This window comes from Henckelia pumila, chromosome 4, assembly GCF_033568475.1.
Source record: "Henckelia pumila isolate YLH828 chromosome 4, ASM3356847v2, whole genome shotgun sequence".
Taxonomy (NCBI): domain Eukaryota; kingdom Viridiplantae; phylum Streptophyta; class Magnoliopsida; order Lamiales; family Gesneriaceae; genus Henckelia; species Henckelia pumila.
In genome coordinates this window covers 196,301,015-196,309,741 of record NC_133123.1, presented here as the reverse complement: position 1 = coordinate 196,309,741, position 8,727 = coordinate 196,301,015, and the positions used below count along the sequence as shown (strand labels likewise).

The 8,727-nt window shown below is 33.9% G+C and overlaps 1 long non-coding RNA gene across 1 annotated transcript; it reads left to right on the top strand.

Annotated features, from left to right (window-relative positions):
• Positions 1-6,284: 6,284 nt before the first annotated feature.
• On the top strand, positions 6,285-7,764 carry LOC140867574 (uncharacterized). Its single transcript, XR_012145192.1, has 4 exons — positions 6,285-6,423; positions 6,817-6,871; positions 6,950-6,981; positions 7,553-7,764. It is a non-coding gene; the product is annotated as an uncharacterized lncRNA (long non-coding RNA).
• The last annotated feature ends 963 nt before the right edge of the window (positions 7,765-8,727 follow it).

Below are 8,727 nucleotides of genomic sequence, written 5' to 3'. Positions count from 1 at the left end.
TGAACCCAACATCAAAAATGTTTCACCCAGAAGCATTTGATAGATCCAACATCAGAATTACCTAATCCACATACTCAATCACATTTATTCTCACTGGTAGTTAAACATATGATGCATGGTCCTTGTGGTTTACTCAATCCAACATGCCCTTGCATAAAAAAAGGAACTTGTAAATTTAATTACCCCAAAGAATTCTCGGAGAAAACTAAATATGGAACCAATTCATACCCAATATATCAACGTAAAAACAACATTGATATTACAATTAGAGGCTCAAAGCTCGACAACAGATAGGTTGTACCTTATAATCCATATCTTCTTGCTAAATTTAATTGTCATATTAATGTTGAAATATGTTCTACCATCCAAGCTATAAAATATATTTACAAATATATTTATAAAGGTCATGACAAAATTTTGTATACATTAGTCGGAGATGAAAAATAATTCACAATTGACGAAATTAAGAACTTTCAATGTGCAAGATGGATTTCACCTCCTGTAGCAATGTGGAGAATTTTTAAATTTGATCTAAACCAAATACATCCGTCTGTAATATGCTTACCAATCCACTTAGAAAACGAACAAATTGTAAATTTCTTTGCCAACCAATCGTTAACAAACATTGCTAATAACCCTGCAAATAAAAAAACAATGTTAACACAATTTTTTTACATGAATAAATACAATCATTATTCTAAGAAAATGAATTGCTTATATGTTGAGTTCCCTGAATATTTTACTTGGCACAATGACTCGAAAGAATGGGAACCACGTAAAAAACAAGAAGTGATAGGTCGAATTTTCAACTGTCACTCATCAGATGGTGAGAAGTTTTATCTAAAGTTATTATTAATGCATATTAGAAAACCAACTTCATTTACAGATTTACGAACAATAAAAGGTAAATATTTTAGTACATTTAGAGAAGCTGCAAAAATGTTAGGAATAATGGAGGATGACAGTACTGCTGAAATGTGTATTGAAGAAGCTGCTGCTTAATGCCTGCTGCCCTATGACAATTATTTGCCACTATCCTTGTTTACTGTAACCCCAAAAATCCCAAAGAACTATGGTTAAAATTTCAGAATTTTTTATCACAAGATTTCGAACAGAACAAAACTATAACTACAAATGTAATTGAACAGAAAGTCCTGAACATTATTGCTTATTATCTTGATTCAATGGGAAAAAAATTGAAAGACTATTTCTTTGTGAATTATGACACGGTAATAAGTTCTGATGACAGTTTAACTAAAGAAATTCAAGCTGAACAAGACATAAGAATGCCGCCTGAAGACCTTTTAGCATCCCAACAACTGAATGAAGAACAAAAATTTGCCTACGATCAAATCTTATATCATGTTAATAACAATTTACCAAATGTTTTTTTCGGTGATGGCCCTGGTGGTATTGGAAAACTTTTTTATACAAATCACTTCTTGCTACAATTCGTTCAGCTGGTCATATAGCACTTGCTACAGCCACTTCAGGAGTAGCGGCATCATTACTTCCAGGAGGACGCGCACATCACATTCAAGATTTAAAATTCCTGTTGATGAAAATGATTCTAAACCTTGTAACATCAGCAAACAAAGCACTTTAGCCAACTTAATAAAATCAACAAAATTGATTATTTGGGATGAAGCTACCATGGCTAAACGTTCTATTATCGAAAATTTTGATAAAATGTGGAGAGATATAATGAGTTCAAATACTATTTTTGGTGGTAAAATCATTGTATTCGGTGGCGATTTTCGACAAACATTGCCAGTAATTCTAAAAGGTACAAAAGACGATATCATAGACTCTTCTATTGTCATGTCCCCTTTATGGAACGAATTTCGTAAACTTAAACTTAAGCAAAATATGCGAGCATCCCTTGATCCTTATTTCTCTTCTTACTTGCTTGAAATTGGTGATGGAATTGAGGTTACTAATGAAAAAGATGAAATTCAAATACTTCCACAAGCAAACGTACGTACCTTTCATAGATGATATTACATCGTTACGTACATTAATAGACATGGTATTCCATAATATTCACGAAGATAATCTGGATTTTTCTTTATTTGTTAATCGAGCCATACTTACCACAAGAAATGACTTTGTCCATGAATTAAATGAAGTCCTAATTAACAGATTCCCTGGGGAAGAAACCACATATTTTAGTTGTGACGAAAGCACAAATACTTGTGTCATACCAGACCAGGAAGAATTATTCCACTCTTTAACCCGTCAAGGACTTCCTCCTCATAAATTAAATTTAAAACTAAATGCACCAATCATATTGTTAAGAAATATTAATCCAAACGAAGGACTCTGTAATGGTACACGACTTCTTTGCAAAGGTTTCAGTACAAATGTTATTTATGCTGAAATATCAGTTGGCGTCCATGCAAAAAAAACTGTATTTATTCCTCGTATAACACTAGAAGCTCCACATGATAACTTCTCATCTATTCCATTTAAAAGAAAACAGTTTCCGATACGATTATGCTATGAAATGACAATCAATAAAGCACAAGGCCAAACATTAGATTTTGTAGGGGTTTATCTAAAAGAACCTGTGTTCGCTCATGGCCAACTTTATGTTGCATTGTCAAGAGCAAGAAGTATTGACCAATTAAAAGTGCTTATTAGACCATCAACGCCATTAATTCAGAGTACTACTTACACAAAAAATGTTGTATACCATGATGTTCTACAAGCTGTGGATACTCGTTAATATAGGTAAGTCCCTCTTTTATTATTTTTTTGCTCATTAAAAGTATATATTTAATCAGAGTCATTACCAAATCAGGTTTCGTTTTTATTTTGCTCATGTGGACAAGGCACAAATGTTGGCCTTCCAGCACTGGATAGAGGTTTTGACTTGTGAGTGCTTTGTTTTTTTCCAGTCTTGAAATATTTTATCCGCGGTTCTTCATATTTTTGCTTGGCCGTTTTTGTATAATGCTAATTTTTTTACAAACCTGTTTCATTTTTCATTTGTTGTATTTCTGCATAGATTGATCGTAGGCATCGATATGGTCACATCTTACACATTTACTACGAAGTGTGTTGTAAAAGTAATGCTGATCAGCCCTCCTACTGGTGAGAAAAAATTCTATATTTTTTATGTTTCTTCTTAGTTTATAATACTTTTTTGATTGAATCAATGACCTGAAATTTCCACTATTGTAGTGCTTCGCTTAAATGTGGTTAAACATGATAGGTCGGTGTAGTTCGCGTGGTACAGGAGAATGTACATAAAACAAAGTTTATGATGTTACTATCTAAATATCAACCTGCAATTGTTAAGGATCTGAAAAAGTTTTACTTAAATTAACGAGTATATAGTTTGTCTTTTTCTTTCTACTCTTGTTTTTTAGTTTATATAATGCACTTAAAAGTTGCTTACTTTGTTGATTTTCACTGCGTAGTCCCGAGGGTATTGAGTCACTCTGCTCAGATTGGGAAGGTGATCATATGGATGTACAGATTTTGATGCTTGCATGGTAAGTTCCATTAGCTTATTCTTCTGTCCAATGTTGCCATCCTCTGTACTTTAAATTGATTATTGTGCTCATGGTCATAGGAAAATGCAAGTGGAGAAACAAAGATACTTTACCTTGGTAAGAATGCATATTTACTTTTAAGTATCCTTTGTACAGGAAATAATTGCTCTAATTAGTTACATAATCTGAGGATATTTCAACTTTCAAATTATTCAGTAGTTACTTTGGGATAAAAGAAACTATATTTAAGGTTCAGGGTCACTGTTTTTTAATCTGCTGTTTAGTTGTTTTTTGTTATTTTTGTCTGTCAGTTTTTTTGTGTAAATATATGGTTGCGAGTAGGCAAAGATGGAAGTTTTTAAGTTGTTTGCACTCATGAACAAATGTCTTTATTTTCTTGAACCACTGTTACGTCTATATGTTTCTCATGTTTCCATCATGCTATGAGCGGACAATTCCAAAGAAATGGTAAGATATGGATAAGAGTTCTCGCAGATATCCCTATTACCATAAAACCTACAGAAGTGTCGTTTTTCTACCTGAAAATGTCTCCCCATGGAACATCTTCTCTAGATCAGTGGCAAAGAGGCCTTAAAGCATTGAAAGATGACACAACAATTAAATTGAAGAAGGTGCTATTGGATCTTGAAAGTGAGGTATGATCTCTTAGTTTTTGGAACTTCCAGCATGTTAAGAGAACATTTGAGTGCTAGCGTTGCTTTTGAAGCTGGGGCCGATCTGATATTTGAATTGCCTACTCATATATGGAACTGAAAAATTTTGTGTTTTTTTTGTCAAAAGGACTTTGCGGATTTCTACTTTGCTTTCAGATATTGCTTGACTGGTAGGTTTACATGGACTTTAATTCATGGCGCTAATTCTTTTAGAATCTTTACCCTTTGTTTCTTCCTCTTATTAGTTCGCATTCTATGTCCTCCCAGAGGAGAAGCAGAAAAACATTGACATCGAAAGTATTTATGTCCTGTTGGATCTTGTCCTAGGATCACATTTTCCACGTCAAGTTGATGCACTCATTCAATATCTAAAGGTTCAGAGCTTTGATGTTTCGTGCATTTCATCAAACAATTCATAAATTTATTAGCCCTGCTGAGAATACAAAACATAAGCATTAAACATTTGGTAGTGTATGGTTTTTTCTTATATAAAATACATTGTGTATGTGATTGCTATTATAACACACACAAGATATGTTTATTCTATAAGCCTGCTTATGGTTGATCACAGATACAAATTGATTACAAGGTTATCAACATGGATCAGTGGATGGGGTTCTATCGGTTTTTGCAATGAGGTAATTGTGCTTCCCCTTATAAAGATAGCAAATATATAATCTATTTATACAGATAATATAACTTTAATTGACCCATTCAAGTTTCATCTTCCTATTTGCATGATCAATTCCAGTTATCCCCTTTTCACAATGTAGTCATATCTCGTCCGTGCAAGAAACTTCACTGTTGTATGAACACTAATCATTGATATATTTTAACAGATCAGCTTCCCAGATCTTGACAATTATGACCCAGAACTCGCATGGTCATTGATGCTGGACAATTTTGTTGAGTGGATGAGATCCAATCTTAGCCGAGTCAAGGTCGAGTCTGTTTCCTGCGGAACACTTGCAAACAAGATAATATCCTCTTATAGTGTTTGATACATACATGTTACAACATTATGGTGTCCACCATGATTAAATTGACTGATTTTTTATGGAGATGTAGAGGCACCTCCATTTATTCAGTTATTTAATTTGATCTTTCTTCCTTTTCACTATGTCATTAATTATAAACATGGTACTTTCATATTGAAGGACATTCTCCACGTGTATCTATAAAATTACTTTTCAGTTAATGGATTTCATTTACACTTTGCTTTGGCATAACAAATGAATCTCTATCAATCTTAGACCTTAGTTTTCTCTACATATCTTCATTAATTTCTCTTTCATTCCCTGTCTATTATAATATTGTAAATCGGGGTAAGAACCTCAAGAATTGAGGTTACCCTACCTAGTATTACATAATTTGATAATAAAATAATAGCAATATATAAAAATTATTATATAATATTTTAAAAATTTATCCAAAAAAGATAAAATTAGATTGTCCGAATTAAAAATTTTGTCTGCGCCGCCACACAGAGATGTGAAACCCTAAAAATAATGGGAATTTTCTTGCTATATATACAAATGGTTATTGTGGTTAGAAAATCACATCAAATAATTTATGTTATATAACAACAGACGAGGCAAAGGTTACAGCAACCGCAAAGCCGCCACTGCCGTGGTGGATGCGGAGGTAGGTCTCTCTTCTTTGCCCTTCACTCCACTTCATTCTTTACACTAGAGCGCAAAAAAAATAAATTTTATGTGTATTTTTTCTAAAATTATGATTTTGTTTCTCCAATTGTCAGGGAACAGAGGCTATGCTAAAATTGAGGCATGATCCCCTTTTCCATTTTGTTATTAGTAATCATTTTCATCTCTCTTGACTTCAATTCAGTTGTCCCTCAAATTAGCACAAGATGTGTAAGGCCCGAGATTATTTAATTTTAATTCGAAAATATTTAATTTAGGAATATTTAGAGTTTAGAAGTAAATTATAATATTCTTAAATGAATAAGGATTGAAATTGAATTCAATCGCTTTTTTGGGGACTGAATTGCAATTAGTCAAAAATTTAGGAAATAAAGTGCAAATATGCAATATATATCTAATTCCCTACTTGATGTATATCTTATTCACATGGAAACCATCATATACAAAGGAAAGAAAGGCAGAACACGGTTGAAAAACCCCAAGACGCCATTTTTGTCCACAAAAGCTTCGATATCTCGTGATCCGGCCGTCAGAAATTCGAGATAAATATATATCTGCGATCACCGCTTCGAGAGCTACGTTTTGGTACAAGTTTCATTCACTTTTCTCAGATTTTATTTTTATGTTGAAGATGGGTTGTTATTATTTTTGATTATATATGTGCTTGAGCTAGTACCGGTTACGTATTCGCAAGACGGTTCGGAAAAAGACTATCGTTTGGATTTTCTATGATTTATTGAAGCTATTTCGAAAATTTCCAAGTTTTGAATTATGTTTGGTCGCGTGTATATACATGCTGATATGTTGGGAAATTATGATCTATATAATTGTTGGACTGAGTTGATTATGGTTTGGATTGCCGGTTTTTAGCCGTTACACCGCCAGTTTCAGAATTTGTACATGTTTGAACTTGTTTAACTAGTTATTTTGAAATTGATTTGGAAGTTGATGTTTATGATTCCAAACACTTCATTTCAGCTTTGTTATTGACGTATTCGAATTCGAGAATCCGGAATTGAAAGAGGTCAAGAAGGTTTGAAGCCTTTTGCATTTGACGTTTGAGTTGAAAGTTGAGCAGCCTTTTGATATGAATTCATTGATGTATTTTCAGATTTGAAGTACTTTCAGACTCGAAATTGAAAGGTATAAATGACAGTTAATCCAGATGGGATAGAATACTCGAAATAGCTATGATTTTTGAGTATTCCCTTGTCAATCACATACTTGTTTGATTATGTGCTTTATGTGATTAGATGATTTTTGTTGCTTTGCTTGCTTATCTGATTAAGTATTCAAGGAGTTTTATAGCATTTAATGCATACAAAATATGTTGCATTCATCTTGAACTCAAACCTGAAAAGCATAGAGGGCTAATTGGCCTAGAGTGCATATGACGTTTGGAGGGCTGTAGTTAAGTGGCACGGAATGTAGAGTTACTTCCAGAGCCAAAAGACTCACTATAGTTGCACCAAAGTCAGATGACATAAAATACTTGACTTCACCTCGATTGGGTGAGTTGGTGTTAGTTTGAGATTTTATTTACTCGGGATCGCAAGAACCGATATTTGTTTGATATCAGAATTGATAGTCTGCCATTAAAACATGCATTGCATTCATGTTTATTATATTGCATGTTTTGTTATTTATACTGGGATTTTATTCTCACCGGAGTTATCCGGCTATTGCTTTGTTTTGTATGTGTGCATGGCAATAGGTGGGGCAGGAGCTGGTCAGAAGCGACAGGAATAGCTCGAGAGAGAGTTAAGCACGTGAGGACTCGGGTTTTAGCCGAAGTTAGAGGTTTTAGAAGCATCAAACATGTTAGAATATTGTGGTTTGAAGTACACTTTTGAGAATCATTATAGTTGTGTCGTTTATCGCTTTGTTAACGATCTGTTTGATGTAATAAATGCATGAATATATATACTTGAGACTTCATTTATGTATATATATGCATGTTTCAGATTTTATAAACCATTATTTGAGTTGGTTTTTGAGGATTGAGTTGAGTTTCCAAAGTTGGACAACAAAAATGATTCTGCAGAATTCTGAAGCAGAGGAGCTCTCTCGATCGGGTGAACTCCACCGATCGAGCGAGACCTTTAAATTTTGGAAACAGAGAATTGAGCTTTTGGGCTCGCTTGATCGGGTGAGTTCATCCGATCGAGCGAGGCCAAAATGGATTTCCACCCGAGGAATGGGATTATTAGCTCGCTCGATCGGGTGAGTTTGTCCGATCGAGCGAGGTGATGAAAATTAAAAAAAAAATTAGCTCTTGGTTTTAATATTCCTTATTGTTTGATTAAGTGTTAATTAATCATTAATTACCCTAAGATGAGATTAGCAACCCGAGGTCCCCACAAGATGGATGTGGAAGCTTTGCCACAAATGACATGAGCCAGCATGACTCAAAGAAAGCGTGGACAGAGGCATTTTCAGTTGAATTAAGAAGAGATTATTATTGCCGAGCTTTACGAAAAGCTTGCAACAAATGTGCACACATTGCCACTAGGGTTAGTAATTCATCTTTGTTAACATCTTGTTTCAGTGTTTTAATGTTTACCTTTTCATTTTATATGGTATAAGACGATAAATTGCTGATTTGCTGGTTTTTTGTTTTCTCATGCAAAAGTGCAGGCTTAGCATATTTCACCTTCACCTATTTCGGCTTCTTTTCAACTACCATATCCAAATACCGCATCTTTAATTTCTCCAATATGGTTGGATCCCCATCACTAAATGGTACATCACCAAGATGGTTAAGGAGATCTGGCAAGAGTTGTAGAAGTAGATGAACTAATTATTTTTTTGTCGAAAGGAAGCATTTTTTGTCGACGAAGAAAAGTATTAATTAATCTCATTGTCGTTGGTTGCTCCAAACAGATCATT